Below are 21,196 nucleotides of genomic sequence, written 5' to 3' on the forward strand. Positions count from 1 at the left end.
TCTATTTTGTTAGCTTTACTTGGTATACTGTTCCAGACTAGTGAGTTATGGGGAGAAAACTGAGGCATGTAAGCACCTCAGGGAGACACCACCAAACACATCTTAAGAGAGAGAATCGGGTCTTAAGGGACTGCATGTTCAAAACAAACCAAACAAACAAAAAAAATAGCATTGTAAGGTAAACACCTTTACAGCTTGAAGTTTAAACAATCAACATACAAATAACTCTAGCTAGGAATATTTCTATAAGGTCCCTGACATCTCTACCTTACAGTTTTTTATGCAGGTTTCAGAATTTTAGTTACATAATTAAATTCACAATTCCCTGCATTTTAATTCATTTTAAATTCCAAAGTTCAAAATCAAACATCTCAGATGTCGAGAGGGATGCTATCAACCTGGCCCAGGTCCTTCAGGCGCTGCTTCTGCTTTTCTCCACATCGGTCCCTGGTTACTTACAGATCGTGCTGCCCAGAAGTTTGCATGGACAATCTCATATGCTATGACAACTCAGAAATAGAGCACAGCGTTCAAAACTGTAGTCTAGACAACAAGGTATTTAGATAGCAAAACCTTAAATGTGACAGTTTACTTCTAAATGACTGCATGCGTATCCGTGTTTAGCCTGTATGTATGTCTATACAACACTTGTGTGCCTGGTGTCCATGGGGGCCAGACAACGGTATCAGACGCTTTGGGACTGGAGTTAGTGGTAACTGTAACGTGCCTTGTGGGTCCTGGGAATCAAACCCAGGTCCTTGGGGAAAGCAACTTGGGCCCCCAGAAAAAAAAGCTACTGAGCTAGCTCTCCAGCCCCTTAACTTTGACACCAAAAGTATCCAAAATGTTAATGTATAGCTATGTCCTCCCCCAAATAATCTCCATCCTGACTTTCAACAACAGGCATTTTTTGTTTTTGTTTTTCTTTTGAGACAGGGGGTCACTATGTAGCTCTGGCTATCCTGACTATGTAGACCAGGCTGGCCTTAAACTGGCAAAGAGTTGCCTGCCTCTGCCTCTTGAGTGCTGGGATTAAAGACACCCAACCACACTTGGTTCCAACAGCACAGTAATAAAAAAATATGTATATGGGTATGCACACATCTGTTTGGAATCCACAGAGGCTAGAAGGCAGCATCCAATCCCCTGGAGCTGGAGTTATAGGTAGTTTTGTGCCACTTAACATGGACATGGACTTGGGTCCCTGGAAGTGTAGTAAGTGCTCCTAACCACTAAGCCATCTCTTGAGCCCCGACTTACATAATTTTTGTTTGGCTTCAGCAATGTTGTGGCATGTGCACACAGGGAAATGGGTGTGAGTAGATACACACACATGTTTTTGTTACTATAGAGTATCATTACAACTATGCCATTTTTTTTTTCATTTGTTAGGGACCCTCCCCTCCCAGTATAGCTTTCATGCAAAGTACACTGTTATGAATATTCTAGTTAGTCTTGGAATGTTCATTTCAAAGATGCCATTTCCTTCTAAGTGATGACTATGAATTCTAGGAAGTTCTGTTTAGATCTTCCTTTGCACTTCAACTTGTAGCCTACAACTGCCCGGGCAGCAAGCATCTCTATATGAAGTGTCAGACATCTCGAATTGAACAGCCCAACACGTGAGCACCTTACATTCTCCTACACTGATTCACTGACTGCCAGTTTTCCTACCTCAAAAAACAAATTATCATTCTAGCTCTCTTGGGGAGAACCAGAGAGTCATCTACATCTCCTTTTGTAATATGCAAATCCAATCCATCGGCAAATTCATCATGACAAAATATACAGAACCAGACAATTCTCCTTAGGCCTGGCTGTTCCTCTTTATCCTTATCATTGGCATCTGGGCTACCAGAGTGACCTCCTGACTGGCTTCATTTCTGTTCCTGCTTCCTTCTCCAGTACGGCTTATTTCCATCTGATGAAGTAGCAAGAACAATCCTGTAAAGTCAAACCTGGACACTGCCAGCCCAAAGCCTTCCAAAGGCTCCCTCCCTCCAAAGCCCCACCGCCCTCTGCTTTTCTGTCAGCTCTCTGTCCCCACCGTGGCTCCTTGCTGTTTCCTGAACCTGCTGGGTTGTGCCAGCTGGGAGTCCCTCCTAGAGTTCCTCTAGCTCTGTGCTTCAGTGTTACTTACCTTTCAGCTGAGGCGCCCATCCCCTCCCTCAGCTTTATTTCTCTCCATAGCTCTTACTGTTTTCCCCCTACTTTGTCACTTATTGTTAGTGGTCTGCCCAGAGCAGATTCTAATCTCCAGAAAGCCTGAGATGGATCACTGCTATATATATCCTATATAGCCTAATGTCTCAGATAGTGCCTGACACTTAGCACATACACAATGTCTTTACTGGATAAATGAGTTTGAAATTCCAATGAAGGCACTATATTAAAATGCATCATTTTCAAAGGAAACAAACATGTTTTCAGAAGGAATTCATCATTAGGAGAACTATACTGGGGGGGAGGGAAAGTTAAAAGTTGTCCTTCAGGCAGAACAATAAGATCAGATGAAAACTGAGATCTCCATAAAGAAGTGCAGAATACTGGAAATAGTAGTCATCTGGGTGACTATATGGGAATTCTTTATGCACATATCATTGAAAGTTAATAACTGGCATTACAAATAATACTCAATCCAAATGAAGGAAGAATAAATAGAAAAAAAGGAGACTGTGGGATGGCTCAGCAGGTAAAGGCACTTGCAGCCAAGACTGAAGACACCCAACCAACATGATGGGAAGAGAGAACCGACTCCTGCAAGGTGTTCCCTGACCGCCACACTCACAGTGTAGCACAACCTCCCCAGGGCCTCCACCCCAAGCAAGCACATAAATAAATATAATGAAAATAAATTCTAGATGCCTGGCCATCTGGGCCCAGATCCAGAGGTTTGAGTTAGCCTACCCCAGCACAAGCCACAAGCACAAAGAGCAGTCCTGTTGAACTGACGTCCGTGGCAGGAGCTGAGGCCAGAGACCACGTGGATGTCCTGTGGTCTGTGCTGTGGAAGTCCATGACCCATGCTCCTGCTGGCTGTAAGGGGCAAGGAAGCTAATTTCACATAGTGATGACTGTGGACTCCCAGGTAAGGAAGAGGGACATAAAGGCTTCGGTGATAACCCCTATGCCTACACCCAAAAAAGTAATAGTCTAGACAGAAAGCCACCGAAGAGAACTCTTTAAAAACTGTGATAAAGATGCTGAAGTGTAGCTCTCCACAACGATGGCTTCTGGCAAGGGCCTGGGGTGGGGTGGGGTGGGTAAGGACTCGGTTTTCTTTAAAGGGCTGGCTACCGGGAGTTTGATCATGCCTCAGTGAGTATATGGGCAACACAAGTTGGACTTTCTTTCTTTCTCTTTCCTTCCTTCCTGCCTTCCCTCCTTCAGCTTTTATTGATTCTTTCTTATTTTCACATCATGGTTTTTGGGGACTTTTTTGGATTTGGTTTTTAGAGACAGGTTTTCTTTGTGTGGCCCCGGCTGTCCTGGAACTCACTCTGTAGACCAAGCTGGCCTCAAATTCACAGAGATCTGCCTGCCTCTGCCTCCTAAGTGTCAGGATTAAAGGCATATGCCACCACTGCCCGCCTCTTTCAATTTTTTTTAAAATTGGGGAGTGAGATGTCACAGGTGTCACAGGGTGGTGTGTGTGTGTGCGTGCGCACACACGCGCGCGCGCCTGAGAGGACTGGGAAGTGAGTATGATCAGGGCACACAATGTGAAATTCCCAACTAATCAATAAAAATATTACCTTGGGAAAAAGTTTGAAAATAACTAAGTCAAATTTAAATTTAAGCCAGGAGTAGTGGTACATGTCTTTAATCCCAGCTCTTGGGAGGAAGAGACAGGCAGACCTCTGTGAGCCTGAAGACAGCCTAGACTACACACCTAGTCCAGGGGCCAACCAAGGCTACAAAGTAATATCCTATCTCAAACAATGACAACAAAACAAACAAAAGGAATAAATGGATTAAATAAATACACAACAAATAGCAAATGACAAAGTTAAATTAACCCTATCAATAGTCACAATAAATGTAAAGATTCGAAAATCCCAATTAAAGACAGAAGCTGTCAGATTATACTAAAAACTTTTTTTCGGCTGGGTATGTGTGCACGGAGTCGAGCAAGTGTGGCATATGCCTTTAATTCCAGCACTCCAGAGACAGAGGCAAGCTGAGTCCAAGGCCAGCTTGGTCTACAGATGGAGCTGCAGGACAGCCAGGGGCTACACAGAGAAACCTTGTCTCAAAAACAAAACAAACAAACAAAAAACCCAACCACCACCACCAACAACAAAAGACCACTTTTTATACAATATATTTTGATCATGTTTTCCACACCTTCACTTCCTCCATCTCTCTACCCACCCAACTTTTATGTTTTTTATGCTCTCTCTTTCAAAAACAAACAAACAAACAAAAAACAAGAAACACAAAATAAAAATAAACAAGTAAAAGACTATGTCTTAATTAAGGTCACTACTGTGATGAAACACCAAGACCAAAAGCAATTGAGGGAGGAAAGGGCTTATTTGGCTTAGGCTTCCACCTCACTATTCCTCATCAGTGAAGTTAGGTCAGGAACCTGGAGGCAGAAGATGTTGCCGAAGCCATGGAGGTGTGGGTGCTACTTACAGGCTTCCTCCATGGTGTTCTCGGCCTGCTTTCTTATAGAACCAAGGACCCCCAGCTCAGGGTTGGAACCACCCACAGTGGTTGGGCCCTCTCCTATCAATTACTAAGAAAATGCCCTACAGGCTTGCCTACAGCCTGATCTAATGGAGGCAGTTTCTCAACTGAGGGTCCCTCCTCTCAGATGAATTTAGTGTGTGTCAAACTATCCAGCACAACTGACCCCTTATCAAGTTGACACACAAACATATTACTGGTAAGCCACATTTCTTTTCTTGTTCAAGTCCAAGATCACACATTAATATCAACAGCACAGTATGTTTGTCTTTACAAATGTAGGTCCCACAGTCTTTACAAATTAAATTAGAATTCAATCTCTTTAAGAATCCAAAGTCTCTTTTAAAACCTAAACTTAACTGTGGGATCCTATAAAATAAAAAATAAGGTAAATACCTCCTTACTTCAGGAGGAAAGTACCAGTCACAGTCACGATCAGATCAAAGTAAAACTGTAAATCATTCCACATCCAATGTCTGGTATTCACTCATGATCTACTGGCCTCTTCCAAGGGGCCTGGGTCACTTCTCTGGTTCTACCCTCTGCAACGCACACAGCTTGTCTTGCAGGAGCTAGCAGGCTCCACTCCACGGATGATGCTGTCCTTGGTGGTCACCCCATGGTACTGGCATCTACAAAATGCTAGGGGGTCTCGCTGCAACTGCGTCACACTTTGACCAATAGCCTCTCCTGGGCTTCTTCACGGCACCAAGCCTCACATCCTCGCAGGGCTCCTTCAATTCCAGGGCTTCAACTGATTATTGAAGCTGCACCTTCTCCAATGGCCTCCTGGCTCACACAGTGCAAAGCCTCAGCTGACTTTCATGTCCTGTCATGCCTTCGAAACCACTGTCACCTGGGTGACTCTTACACATTACCAAGTTTGGATGTCTGTGTGAGGTACACTCTGAGGAAACACTTCCCAAAAGATTTCACCTCAATGCTTGTCTCTTTTCCATCACCACTAATTTCTTATCGCCAGCTGACCAGCATCAATTGTTTCAGTAAGGAAAAGGATTTACTTAAGTGGTTCTGGCCTCTTGTTAATCACGGCTGGTTCTTTAACCCCAGCAAACCAGAACCACAGATTCTCAACTCAAATTAGAAAACACCCCTGGTAAGAGCCTTTAAATAACTCTCAAACTTTTCTCTAGGGTCTAGAACTTCCCAAGCCAGGCCTCATCATCTGCACTGCTTTCAACATTCTCATCTTCTAAGTTCCCACGGAAAAGCTCATCAAACTTTGAACACTCAATGCTTTTCTAGCCCAGAGTTCCAAAGTCCTTTCACAATCCTCCCCAAAACAATATGGTCAGGTCTGTCAGAGCAATACCTCACTGTCCTGGTACCAATTTGTCTTAGTTAGGGTTACAATTACTGTGATGAAACGCCATAACCAAAAGCAACTTGGGGAGGGAGGGCTTAATTTGACTTACACTTTGGCATCACTGTTCATCATCAAGAAATTCAGGACAGGAACTCAAGCAAGGCAGGAACCTGGAGGCAGGAACTCACATACAGAAGGCATGGAGGGGTGCTGCTTACCGGGCTGCTCCTCATGGCTTTGCTCAGCCTGCTTTCTTATAGAATTCAGGACCACTAGCTCAGAGATGGCACCACCCACAATGGGCTGGGCCCTCACCATCAATCACTAATTTAAAAAATTGCTCACAGGCTTGCCTACAGCTCAACCTTATGGAGGCATTTTTCTCAAGTGCGGTTCCCTCCTCTCAGATGGCCTTAGTTTGTGTCAAGTTGACATAAAACTATTCAGCATAGGGGCTGGAACTCAGGGGTTAAGAGCACTGGGTGTTCTTCGAGATGTCTTAAGCTAAAGTCCCAGCAGGCTGGCCTTGAACTCACAGCGATCCACCTGCCTCTGCCTCCCAAGTGCTGGGATTAAAGGCAAAAACCACTCGGACTGTAAAGGAATAATTAAAACTACATTTGATCACAGACAATGACGGTCTGTGCAGAAAATCTACTCAACTTTACTAAAATAAGTGAATTTTGAAAAGCTGCATTTACAAAGCCAGGCAGTGGTGGCACACGCCTGTAATCCCAGCACTTGGGAGGCAGAGGCAGAGGCAGAAGGATCTCTGTGAGTTCAAGGCCAGCCTGGTTTAAAGAGTGAGTTCCAGGACTGCCAGGGCTACATAGAGAAACCCTATCTCAAAAAAAAAGTTGCCTTTACAAGATAACATATGCAAACAAATTATATTCATATACACCAGGTGGTTTGGATGTAAGCTATCTCCCACAGACACATTTGGTTGCATATCTGTGGTCTCCAACTGGTAGTGCTGGAAGAGACAGGTCCCTGAGCACAGGCCTTGAGACCCACTTGTCTGCTCTCTGGCTCCTCACTGCGGACACGGTTGACCAGTTACTCCAGACTGTCCTAACTCACCCTCCTTGCCACAGTGAACTGTAGACCCCGGAACTGTGTAGCCAAAATAAGCCCTCTTTCTCTTGAATTGGTTCTTGTCATCTGGCCACAGAAAGCAGGGATATACCAGAAAGAAAGCATCAAAATTTATAATATCATCAAAAATACAAACTACTTAGGGATAAGTGACAAACTATGTGGGAAAGTGGCACATTACAAGTTGAGATAAACTTAGATCATAAACACATAGAGCGCTGCTCATGGTCAGGAAGATTTCGTATTAATAAAGCGCTGGTAAGCTAATAGCTAACGGTGTCTGTGTCCTAATACCTGGAGCCTGTGGACGCTATCTTACAGAGCAAAAGGGACTTGCTAATGTGATTAAGGACCCTGAGATAGGGAGATTATCCTGGATTATCCACATGGGCCCAGTGCAGTCATGCGCATCATTAAGGGAAAGGGTGCCAGCCAGAGAAGGAATGTGACTGCTGATGTGGCGGTGGTGGACAGGCACAGACAGTGCTGGCACAGTGTGGATCCCTTCTTGAGCCTCTGCAAAGAATTCAGTCTCCCTCGCATTAAGTTAGCGCCATAAAACACCACCCTAGACTCCTGACCTGCAGAACCGTGAGCTATAGGATGCTGTCCTAGGCCATTAAGCTTGTGGTCGTGTGCTGGGGCCAGGACAGGAAGCTAGGTCAGGTCTCAGATGCTCCAGCCAATCCAAATCAAAGTTCTGGGACTGTGAAATGGTTCAGCAGGTGGAAGCACTTGCTGCACAAGCCAGATGAACTGAGCTTGATCCCCAGAACCTATGTAAAGGTGGAAAGAAAAACTGAGTCCTCCCCAAAACTGTCCTCTGTCCCTTTTGTGGTGTTTCGTGCATACAACACTGTTCTCACACATATATACAGACAACACACAATAATAATCAATATAAATTTTAAAATAATTACTAATTTGTAGAAATTCCACTAATCCTAAAATTTATATAGACATGTAACTGTCTAAAAGCACAAAGAATATATATCAAGCACTTAACGATGTTTAAATATTTATTTCATGTCTATGTGTATATACGTGAGTGTAAAAAATATGTGCGCATGTGTGTATGATCCCGCAGGGGTCAGAAGAGGCTGCTTGAAGCTGGACTGGCAAGTGCTTGTGAGCCACCGTGTGAACGCTGAGAAGCAAACCTGGGTCCTCTGAAGGAGCAGTAGGCACTCTTCTTACAGGCCCCATCCAAGCACTTAAACAAACCAGTTAGCATTAATAATTACCCTCCACGTACACACCCTTCTTACAAATGACAGGGAAAGGAAAACACAGGAAAGCCCCTGGCCTTAAGCTTCATTCATTCATCTGTTCGTTCAACAAATATTTCTGGAAACCCATTAGATAGCAAGCATTGTTCAGGATGGGGAACATCACTGAACAAAACAAACACCTTGCCTTCACGGAGCTTTGTGGCACACACCTATACAACAAGCGACAAACAGTGGTAAGTGCAGCGTGTAACTGGAGACATGCTGAGGGTGGGTAGGGGAGCAGGCCGTCCCAGGTGCAAGCAACAGGGAAGGCTGTGTCTGAAGGTAACTGATAAATACCCAAACTGAGCCGCTTACCTGCTTTTCAGCACTTCTCTAAGCCACCAATTCTTACCCATCCCGCACTGGTCTAACTCCTAAATGCTGTTAGCCTTTGAATGAGGGACAAGGGAAGTCAGAGGGGCCTTCCGCCTGCACTTTCTTTATCCTCCTTACTGCTGTCCTCTGGGCCTGTCCCTTTGTGGTAAGGAGTGGCCGGAGAACACCTGCTCTAACACCTACTGTACTCTGTACTGTGCCTGTCAGCAGCCTGCCCAAGGGGGTTGCAGTACTGTGACTAAATCTCTCAGGGTCTTGACAACTGGCGAGGTGGGGACTTTACATAAAGAAGGGTGAAGTTGTTGGCCTGGCCTTGAAAAGGCACAGAGTCCTTCATTTTTCTCCGTATCTGGTAATCCCGCTCAACTATGTAGACGCCCCCATGTAGCACCTATGGATAACATCAGCAACGGCCACGGTCTGCTGCAAGTTTACTGTCCGAAGGACAGCTCCATTACGGCCCGTCTCAGCCGCTGCTTCCACATCTTTCTCTCCCTCAGCAGTACCAACTCCAGCCTCTCTGTCTCCTGGGCTGTTAAGGTGCTTCCTGGGGCTACTCTTTATGGCAGTCTGGTGTACAGATGAATCTTCCTGGTGTCCTTCCCATGGATGAAACTGTATCCACTTCCCACACTGAGCCGTTTTACCATTCTCCATGGCTGGCTTGCCTCTGCACACAGGCTGACATGAGGCCACTGCTGCTTGCTCTGCATGCAGAACCAAGGTTGATGTGGTCCTGCCAGGAGCAGCTGCTGGGTCTCAGGAGAGGTGAAGGCGGCTGCGCTGGTAGTGAGCTGCTCAGCCCTCTCTTGACTCCTTTCTTGGCTGCTGACTGAACTCTCCTTGTGACTTCTAAGTCCTTCAAACTTAACTTCTGCCAGCCCACATTGACTAGAAGCCTTGCCCGTGGCACAGTTGGATAAAACATATTTTGTAAGCCACGCACTGCGTTTATGTGGGACAACTTGAGAAATCACTTCTTACTGAGAAAATCATATTTCTCATGTGAAAAAAATGTGTGGGAACTGACACATCACATTTATTGTGATAGGCAATTTCCTGACAGATGGACTGCTCACACAGAGATGCTCGGCACCGCACTGGGTTTAAAGTGGACGCTGGCGGTACCTGAGCTCACTGCACAAGCAGCAGGAGGGAGCTGCAGACGCACGGCAGTCCAGGTCACGGTGCGGCTCCTTTTAGACTGTTCTGATTTCATGCTGCATCTTTACACTTCTCTCCACCAGGAATGGTGCCATGTATACTCTGTTTATGTTTTAACTAATTATTTTTATTTTTAAAAAAGTTGTTTATATACATATAATTTTACTTATGTGTGTCTCTGTATGTGCATGCCCATGAGGCCAGGAGAGGGTGTCAGACCCCGGGAGCTGTAGTTACAGGCTGATGAGGGTGCTCAGAACTGAGTTCAGGTCTTAGGCATGAAAACCAAGTGCTCTTAACTGCTGAGCCATTCTCCAACCCCAACATTTGTAACTTTTTATTATAGGTTTCATATGTTTTAGGATGGTAAAAGATGAATTAACCTATTATCCATGTACAATTTATGTATATATAACATACCAAACGTTTTGGTCTAATTTTTTTCTAGGTTTGTAGTTAGCCCATAAATTTTTCCAATTCTTCATATAATTGCACCTAGGAACTTCAAGGGTCAACTATGGTTTCTGCAGTAGTTACTAACATGTGGTCTGACTGAGAAATGAGCTCTGTAGTCTACAGCATTGAACGCTTGGTCCCCCTCAGTGCTGCTGTTTGGGAGGTTCAGGTGCTCCAGCCTTGCTGAGGAAGCGCCTCCCTGGAAACAGGCTTTGAGATATAAAAGGCCTTGCCTACTTGCATTTGCTCGCTTTATCTTGTGCTTACAGTTCCAGACATAAGCTCTCAGCTCCCTGCTCCCACCACACCAGCCACTGCTGTCCCCACCATTACAAACTCTAGCCTTCTGGAGCCATAGGTCCAAATAAGCCCCTTCTTATATAAGTTGCCTTGGTCATAGAGTTTTATCATAGCCACAGAAAAGAAACTGATACAAAAGTTTAAATAGTATGTATGTAAGCATCAAATTATCAGATTTTATTATCTATCCTTAAACTGTTTTCTATACTCAGGTTGGTTTGGGGGTTCTCAATGACAGCTGGCCCCATACACAGAGACCCAGCCATGCATACTTGCTTCATTAATACTTCAAATGCTGCTGTATCAAGGCTACTTAACATGAAGCTCTTCCCAGGCTTTTCTACCCACTCTGCTCCCTCTCCAGCCCTGTGGTACTCACTACTCACGTGTGCACTATAGTCTCACAGCCAACAGAGACAGCACATCGATTGTCAAATTCTCATTTTAGTGGACTTTTTAGTATTTGTATCTGTGTTTAAAATTCAAAACTCTGAAATTAAATATAAGTATTAAGATGTAAAATCTTTGGTTAAATATAATTTGCATTCGTGCTCAAAATACTTTTACTAAACTTGATATTATCTTTAATGCTGAAATAAATATGTCTCATTCTATAGACCAGGTTGGTCTCAAACCCACAGCTCTCCTCCTGCCCCTCCACCCTCCAAGATTGTAGGTATGAGCCACCATGCCCAAAGAAATACATTCTTTAAAAAACAGTAATGATTGGGCCACCAAGACTGCTCAGGGAGAAAGGAGTCTGTCACAAAAGTTCGATCCCCGGAACCCAGAAAAAAGTGGCTGGGGAGAATGGGCTCCCCAAACCTGTCCTCTGACTTGTGCAAACACACCATGGTTGTGCACTTGCTCACATTTGGGGGCACGCGTGTGCACACACAAACACACACTTTTTTTTAGACAAATGCATCTTTTAATAAAAAATAAATAAATAAAACAAACCCAAAAACCACATGTGCTACAATAGCAACACACGTTTTTTTCCAGTTTTAGACAGCTCCAAGTTTCACACACACACACTTTTTAAAATTGCTAAATGTTCTTAAACTAAATAAAGAAAAATTGTGGGTTTTTTTTTTTTGAGTAGTTGCCTGAATTGTATCTTTTACAGACATACAGTTTTACTAAAAACAATTCTATTCATTAACAATCAAATAACTATGTAAAATGTATGAGCCTGTAACCAGGGATCACAGGTCAAATGGTTGACAACGACGACAAAGCCACTGCCTATGTGGTTGTGAAATGTTTACTACCTTATTCTGTAACGTGCACTTTCTATTTATTTAACTAGCATTACTATAACAAAACTAAAAGCCTTCATCTGGCATAATAAAAGAATATTCAATTAATTTCATAATCATTCCTGAAAATAATTTTATCCCTTGGGGAAAGACACTGTCAAAATTTATCCATTTTGGGTGCCAAATACTCTAGGTACAATATTGAACACAGTAAATAATTGTCTAGTTTGTAAGAGAAATAGAAGAAATGAAAGAAGACAAGAAAGGACACAGTGTCAATATGAATAGAAGCTAAAAGGTCCTTCAAGTTGGATTCCTAGAAAACACACACACACACACACACACACACACACACACACACACACACACACACACATACACACACACACACAAGAGTGGGAGCTTCTTTGAGAAGGTGAGTTGAGCAAACACCTGAAGGCATGGGAGAGTTAGCCAGGTGCCAGAAGAGGGTGCCAAGTTGGCCTCAAATCCACAGCAACTCTATTACCCCAGCTTCCCACTGCTAGAATTGCAGGTGCGAGCCTGTAATTTTTCAGGCTACAACCCCTCACTTAAAAACTGTACATAATAAGTTCATACAGTTTTAAAATGTCAAATTTAAGAACTTCTAAGAAGTTCAGAAAAAAAAATGTAACTGGACTCTTCCTGTGGTTTTCCCTTTCCCAATGCAATCCAAATACCAATTACCTTCCTGGAGCGTGATTAAGATCAGCATTCAGGTGGCTCTGAAGAGTGGGCTGAGGCCTCAGGGGCCAGATAAAGGAGCAGGCAAAATGTTCTCCCCTCTAGCAGGGAAGCCGTGAAACTCTGAGCATGGAACCCTGGGGAAGGACACACTGCAGTGCCGGGGCAAGCCTTTCCCTAAAGAGGAACAGACACTGGACCGTGTGCGCCACAGAGTGCTCCCTACCCCTCTGCAGGAGGATGAGAGCCGTCATTTTTGTACAGTTAATATATTGGGGGGGGGGACACCCAGAATAAGGACAACCTACAGGATCAAAACTGTTCAAGGAGACTGACGGCCTGAACAAAAGTAATTATTACTAATAACATTTAAGTAGAGGCTTGGAGTTAAAACTACATTTTATGAAAGTAAACACTCAATAGGCGATTGGCCGCTACTCAGGCCAAATTAATGGTCAAAAAACAGAAATGCTTAGAGCTGAGGGGAAAATATAAAGAAGAAGACATCACAAGTGACAGTGTAAGATACAGGGGACAAAGACTCAGCGTCAGGAAAACAAATGTTGATGACAGGGGTGGAAAACAGACCAAGGGAGGACACCAACGAAACAGAAGAAGCATCCCAGAGAGACATGAGACTGGATGAAGACAGAAAAGGACAAATTACAGACATCAAAGGGGTAAAAGCCAAGAACTAGATACACTGCTGCGAAATTCCTAAGTTCTAGGCAAAGAGAAAGAACTTCAAAGCTTCCGGTTAAACGCAAAAACAATTTAGCACTCAAGGCTTCTAAGGAACTGATTTTCTAAAGTGGCAAATTAAAAGAATCAAGCACGGATACCACTTGTGCTCTGTAATACAAAAGTGGGGTTATTTAAGGCAAGTGTGAGGGCGGGGTTGGGTAGAGGGCAGCCCCCCCAAAAAAATTAGAACAATAAAATTACTATATCAGAATTTTACAAACCCTAGCTTATGTGTGTAGACCTCCTATATCAAGAGCAAGAGCATAAAGAGAGTTAGGCAAATCCTCCTGGCAGAGCAGAGCCGCTGCGTGCGTCCAGTGACAGCACCTGGAGTTTGATCGACCTCTAGTTTGAATTTTATTTATTTGTTTCTTAAGTTCTGTGAAAAATGAGTTCAGTATTTTGGTGGTGACTACACTGAATCTGTAGATCACCTTCAATAATATGGTATTTTTACTAAATTAATTCTGGTATTTTCTCTTTTGTCTCTTTAAATTTCTTTTTGTAGTGTTTTACAGTTTTTATTATAGAAGTTTTTCTGCCTTCACAATTAGGTTAGGAATGGTATCATTTCTTGAGGCAACGGTGAATGAGAGTGTGCGCCTGGCCTCTTCCTCAGCTCTTGCTGGTACACACAAAGGCTATTGGCTTTCTCTGTGTGTCAACGTTGTGTCCTGCTACTTTGCAGTATCTGCTTATCAGGTCTACAATTCTTCTGGTACAGTCATTAGGTTTTCCTAAGGACAGGAAATAGATGGGTGGCTCAGTGTATACACTGCCTGCTGCACAAACGTTAAGGACCTGAGTTCGGTCTCAAATGAAAGCCCAGGTACAGTGGCACACCTATAACCCCGAGCACTGGTGGGGACGAGGATGGAAAGATGAGCTCCTGAAGCCACAGGCTAGCTGGCACAGCCAAAGCCACACCCTGCACGTCAGAAGGAGACGGATTCAAAAAACAAAGGCAGAGAGTGTTAAGATGATGAGCATCAACCTCTGGCCTCCTCTACCATGCACACACACGTGCGCTCGCGTGCGCACGTGCACCCCACAGAGCATTACAAGAGGTTTCCATATTCTTTGATAACTAAGGAAATCAAGGCTAAGGAAGGCACGCGTCTTATTATACAGGTCAATGACACAATGTTTAAGATTTTGCAGAGAAATTCCAATGTCATAACACTTACCATAATTTATATACGAGGTAGGCTGCTCAGTTCTCACTCTTTGAAAATATCTCTAATGGCTGATAATTAAACATTTTACTGGAATGTTCAAGTTAATACAATATGGAAAGTTCAAAGAAAATGCTCAATGATCAAGTCATAACAAAAAATATTTATTGTTAAGGTGTTGTGAGAACAAGGATTGCTGTTCCATCAACGTTAAGCCGTCCGCTGAGAACTGAGTCTGCCCATCGCAAGCTTATGTATGTGACATAATCAGAGGGTAGCTTACCCACTGATTAATACAGACTCTTTTCATAATTTAATACACACAATGATATAACCTTCAAAAGAGAAATATAAAATGAAGTAGAAAAAAGTCAAAAGAACTATGTGAAAATATTTTAAAATGTTCAAATGTACTTTTTCTAAATTATATTTACCTGAAGGATGAAATAAGTTAATCTTCAGATTTGTGATGAATTAAATTATGTTCCTGATTAAAGATTATGTTTGTCCACTGCTGACTTATACATTATAAAATACAAACCCAGTGAAAATATGCTAAGTACACTACAAACTCACCACCACCACCACCACCACCACCACTGGCTGTTGATGGCTAGAGTCTCCTAAATCATTTCTACCGAGTTCTAGAGTATACTAGGCTCAAGAGCATGGTCCTGCCACATACTAAATGGTACAATCTGGCTTTTCATTTTACAGAAATACAATTTTAACAATAAAAAACAATTATAAGAACAATAATTCTGCTTGGTGCTATGGTGCACGCTTTTAATCCCAGCACTTAAGGAGGCAGAGGCAGGCAGATCTCTGTGAGTTCGAGGCCAGCCTGGTCTACAGAGTGAGTCCAGAACAGCCAGGGCTACACAGAGAAACCCTGTCTCCAAAAATCAACAACAACAACAAAAACCAAAACCCAGTCACCCCAAGATCTTGTGATGGGCAGACTTGGTTCTCAGCGTACAGCTTAATGTTGATGGTACAGCAATGATTTATGTAAGTTTTTTTTTCTTTTTGAGCTTACAAGACAAATCAAGTACACCATGGCATGAGAAACAATTCTCTGTCTTTGCCACATACTCCTAGGAATAAGGTCATGGAAGTACCGGCCTGGCCTTTGGAGTTAACTTAGACTACATCCACTGTGTTCTAAGTTAGAGAAGCAGGAATTCAAGGTCATCTTTGGCTACACCGTATGTCTGACCCTAACAATAACAACAACAAAAAGAAAAAAATTGAAATTCCCCAGACTGAGCTGGGGACAGTAACTGCTGTGCAAACAAAGACCAGAGTTCAGATCCCTGGAACCCACGATGAAGCTGAGTATGCTTGGCACTGCACCTATAACCCAGAGCATAAAAGAGCGAGGCGGGGACTCATCAAAGCAAGCTAGTTAGCTGTGCAAGCAGAGTTGGCAAGCTCCACAGTCAGCTAGAGACCCTGCCTCAGTGCATGGCAAGTCTTCCTTGATCCCTCATGTGAATGCATACATGGACACACACCACAAACACATATAAGAAACTCTGCATAGACTAATAAACCCCACAAAAGGAAATATAGGGCCGCATGCATATAATCACAACGCTTGGGAAGCTGAGGGAGGAGGATCAAGAGTTAGAGACCAGCTTGTATTATGTAATGAGACTCTGTCTCAAAAAAAAAAAAAAAAAAATCAAAAAACCAACAAAACCAACTAGATTTAGGTCTTGGTAACTCACTGTCTCCTTTAGAATCTTCTATCCATTCACAAAGCCAGGGAAGCACCTAGCAGTCCCAACAGCCAAATCTATTTCTAAGTGGGAGTTAAAGACTTTAAAGCTGGTCCCAGGAGCAGGGCTGTCGCTGGGGAACTGAGGAGACCACTATCAGGCAGCTGGGCTCACTGGGCAGCCCTCTCAGTGTGGCAGCCTTAGCCATCTCCAACAGAGCCTTACAGTGTCTGGAAATGGTGGGTAGGGGGAAAATCCTAGAAATTGATGAGGTTTTAGTTTTGTGGGCCTCACTGTAAATTATACCCTCCTAAACTCCTTAACTGCTAAGCCCCAGCACTCTTCTCCACCAAACCTGTCCAGATAAATTCCACTTCAAATCGTTCCACCTTAAACCATGTTGTGCAAACAAGCGATGGCCTCCATGGAAACAGTGTCTGTTGTACGAAATTAAGCTTTTGTTTCTGAAAAAAAAGAGAACGGAGTCTGACCCCAAGGTAGAAATATGTATTTATAAATTAGATTTTTTTGAACAAGTAATGCTTTTGTCATAAGAAAAAAATGTTAGAACACCACTTACAAGGTTCTTTTTCAAAATCCGAGGTAACCTATAATGTGTGTAACATACGATCCAATTAAACATCACAAAGATTATGAAACACTTCTGTGCCACCCAGTATGTGCTAGAGCACACTATAGGCGCTGACACCCCAACGCCGTGCTTCTCCCTCACCGCCCACCCGTCCCTTCTGCTCTCCTACCCTATTGCACACCGCCTGACACTCTTACCACAGCACCAGTAAGGGTGCCAGAGGAAAGAGCGAGGCCCATCATGGCTCTTTGAGCTCCCACTTCATTGCCCCAATTCAGTTGCCTATCAGGCAGGTCTAACTTCACACAGGCCAGGTGAAATCACAGGGTATCTGGATAGCACCAACAACTACCCCCTTCTAAGTGACATCATTCGGGTCAGGTAGATGTAGAATGAAACCTCAGTCTTACCACTTAGAAGGATAATTCATTTTCTCATCTATAAGATAGAGATAGTACTAACTACCTTACAAACTTTTGCATAGCTTGTTAAACTGCGGGTCACGACCCCATAACTGAATACAGAGGTCGTGAAAAGTCTATCAGGAGTGGAGTGTTTCTGCTCACCAACAGCGCAGCGAGTCTGAAGTTCTGGCAGCACGTGCCCATGTTGCATGACGGACTTCACTCATCCTCATTAGTGAAAGCATAGCACGTGCACTTTGCCCTCTACATATCCTTATGCCACACACCAGTGACCAGCACTTGAATACCTGCAGGATTTGACAGCACTGTATGAACTGCAGCGTGTTTACTGCTAATACAAAGTCTCCTGTTCTTATGGAAACATCGTAAGATGTTAGTAATGGGAAACAGTTACTTTTAGTATTTTTTTCTGTCAGTCCTCAACATGTGAGTATCAAATCAGTGTACCTCTAGCTTACATTGTTAGAATGTTCGATTTTTTTCTTTAATTGCTGTTTGATGGGAAGCCAGAGGCAGGTGGACCTCTGTGAGGTAAAGGCCAACCTGGTGTACACAGCAAGTTCCAGAGCAACCCAGGGCTACATAAAGAGGCTATGAGGTGGTCTGGAAGAGAATGCCCCCCATAGTCTCACATGTGAATGTTTGGCCCCCGGCTGGTGGGACTGCTGAGGAAGGAGTAGGAGGTGTGGTCTGTCACTGCCGATGGGCTCTGAGGTTTCCAAAGCCCATGCCAGACCCAGCATCGTTCTCTTTCTGCCTCCATCTTGTGGGTCAGCTGTAAGCTCTCAACTGCTGCTCCAGTGCCACGCTGGCCTGCCTGACACCATGCTTCTGGCCATGACGACCATGTGCTAACCCTCTGAAACTGTAGGCAAGGCCCCAGTTACCAGCTAAATGCTTTCTTGCATAACTTGCCTTGGTCATGATGTCTCATCATGGCAATAAAACAGTAACTAGGACAAGGGCTGCCTTTAAAAAATGCTGTTTGAGGGGCTAGAGAGATGGCTCAGTAGTTAGGAGTGCCTGAAAGTTTGGCTCCCAGGACCCACGTCAGATAGCTCATAACTGCCTCTAACACTAGCTCCACAGAGACGGGCACCTACACTTACTTGCACATACCCACAGACATGCACACTGGCACACATATGTGTAATTTAAATATTGTTGTTTGAGGGCTGGAAAGGTGGCTTAGTGGTTAGGAGCACTGGCTGCTCTTCCAGAGGACCTGGGTTCGATTCCAGCCCCCACACGGCAGCTCACAGCCATCTGCAGCTCTAGTTCCAAGGGATCTGAAGCCCTCTGGCCGCCACAGCACTGCACGCACACAATACACATGCATACATGCAGGCACACACATGTACACAAAATAAATACATCTTTAAAATTTGATGTTTGAGCTGCTGGCTTGGGTTCCATAAAAAAATTTTGTTAAAGAAAAATTTCACTTACGAATTTTGGTTTAGGACAGAATCTCCAACAAGTTTTGAAATGGCCTTAAACATACTTTTGCCATCTTGTGCTACTTATTGAAGGGAAGCAGCATTCTTGTCACCAACAATTATAAAATCAAAGCCAATTCTGAGAAACCTGTCAATGTTCTTATCCTCCAATTAAAAAATCTGGTAGCATTTACTTCTATGTGTAAAATTAAGCAAGTACAACCAAAGAGTTGTTTAAAATAAATGATTTATGATTTATTGAGTAAATATTTGATTTCTCTATCTATTTTATATATGTACACACCCAAAGTTGCACAAAAATTACTTGGGCACAACCAGTGTGAGTAGAAAAGGCTTAAGAAGCCCTGCTTATAGGATTAAATGACAATTGAGGTCATATGCTCACCAGAATGCTTGGCTTTCATTCACCCATTCAGTAAAACTTCTTGGGCCATCAGCCAGGAATGAACATATAGTGTTTATACACTAAGTAACAGTTAATTTTGTTACTTCTACTAATCCATTTTCTGTTGGTATAATGAAATTCCTGAGACTGTGTATTTTATAAATTGGCTCTTTTAGCTCATGGTTTTGGAGACTCAAAGTCCAAGATTAAGTGGCTCTAAGATTAAGTCTGGGCTCTGATGAGGCTCCCGTGGTCACACTGTAACACAGTGCGGATGCACAAAGGAAACATGGCTGAGTATAGGAGGCACCGGTTACACAGGGTGACGACCTTCAGTTTTCATGAGAATTAATCCACGCTGTGAGACCAGCATTAATCTCTTCTGAACGTGGTGCTGCACTAGGCCTCTACCACAGCAGAGACCAGGGTCCTGCACAACAATCTGTGAAGGGACACATGTAAATCACAATACTGTCCTTAAAAACACCTTGAGTTCCAACCGAGAACTCAGAAATAAGTGTGTGTGGCAAGCTGCCGACTAACACCAGACATCCATTTCTCCTTATACGTGGTAAGAGGACACATGACCTTGTGGCATACATGTGTCTTCCATGGGGGTTTAAGCTCTGTCTACCGTGTTGTGAGGCGAAGCATCACGTGGTGGCTACAGAAGCTCCTCAGAAGCCCACACATGTGCACTCTGCCTACTTCTTTCCTTCTTCATGCTCCTAGAACACTGGTTCCTTCTCAGACTGATCACAGTGTCTTAGTTTCTTTTCCCGTTGCTGTGATAAAATACCCTGAGACAAACGCAATTTCAGGAAGAGAAGGTTTATGGTGGCTCACAGTTTAATAAGGGAAGTCACAGGGACATGAGCTTGTGGTAGATGGTCACGCCGTGGCCACAGTCAGGAAGCTGAGAGCTGTGAATGTCACCCAGGACTCTAGCTCATGGAACTCTGCGGCCTGCATCTATAGTGGGTCTTCTCTCCTCAGCTAACCTAAGGGAGAAAACCCCTCACAACTACACCCACCCAGAGGCTAGCCCGACCTAGTAACCCCACAAGTGTGCCCGAGACTTGTCTCAAGGGTAACCCTACGCGCTGTAAGCTGACAGTATGAACCATCACAATAGTCATGCATGGCAGAAGGACAAACGCCTCAAAGAAACCTCAGTTCCTGACACTGGAGTGCTGTTACTGCAGCCCTGGACTTAAGATGACAATTAAGTTTTCATCTTCTGCCCCTCAGAGCTAACCTTAATCTTAATACAAGATGTAACCTAACTTTAAAAAAAAATGGCAGCTTCTTAAGAGGAGTGTTAACTCTTGACAACATTCCACATCTTCAGGAGAAAAGACAAACGCAGGAAACAACAGCTTGTGGCAGGATAAGATCAGTGCTTTAGAGTCTATTTTCCACCTCCTGTGTCAACCTTGGCAAACAATTTAGCCAGGTCTCAGCTTCTTGTCTACACCACATAGACCCAAAGGGTTGTGAGAAGCACGTGGAATGCCCATGGAAGGCCTCTGGCGAAGGCCGTCCACCTGTCTTGGGGAATGTGGCTCCAGGGGCCCACTGTACCTCTTCTAATTCAGCATCGGACTAACTATGGCTACAGTTCCAGTCCAAACCAAGCCCCAGGGCCACATACGCAACAGTGGTCCCCTAAAACAGTAACATTTAATGGTATGGCTTGTCCAGCTATATATGTTAGTAGAACAACAACACTGTCTAATGATGTAGCTCTCAGAACATAACTTTATGGTTAAAGGTGACATGACTGTATTTTAAGGCTGGGTGAGGCCAGGCATGGTAGATACCCTTGCAATCCCAGCATCGGAGAAGCGGAAGCAGGACACTGAGATCACCCAACCCCATGTGGATAACAAACGACTGAGTGAATCCCAAGGACAGCGCCACAGCATGCCCAGTGCCTAGCCGGATGCTAAGAACCCAGGAAACAATTACTGGTGAGAAAATGACCTACAGTGGAGAAAGAGACGGGAAGCAACCCAAAGGGCCAACTAAAGACTTCCTTTTCAGGCTAGCATGGAGTGGATCAAATCTATTC

General features: G+C 43.8%; 1 protein-coding gene across 1 annotated transcript in view; it reads right to left on the minus strand.

Annotated features, from left to right (window-relative positions):
• The window catches only part of REC114 (REC114 meiotic recombination protein), an 80,564-nt gene that overhangs the window by 53,696 nt on the left and 5,672 nt on the right, over positions 1-21,196 (minus strand). The window lies entirely within an intron of this gene.

Source organism: Acomys minous, assembly GCF_964271855.1.
Source record: "Acomys minous genome assembly, chromosome: 5".
NCBI classification, from domain to species: domain Eukaryota; kingdom Metazoa; phylum Chordata; class Mammalia; order Rodentia; family Muridae; genus Acomys; species Acomys minous.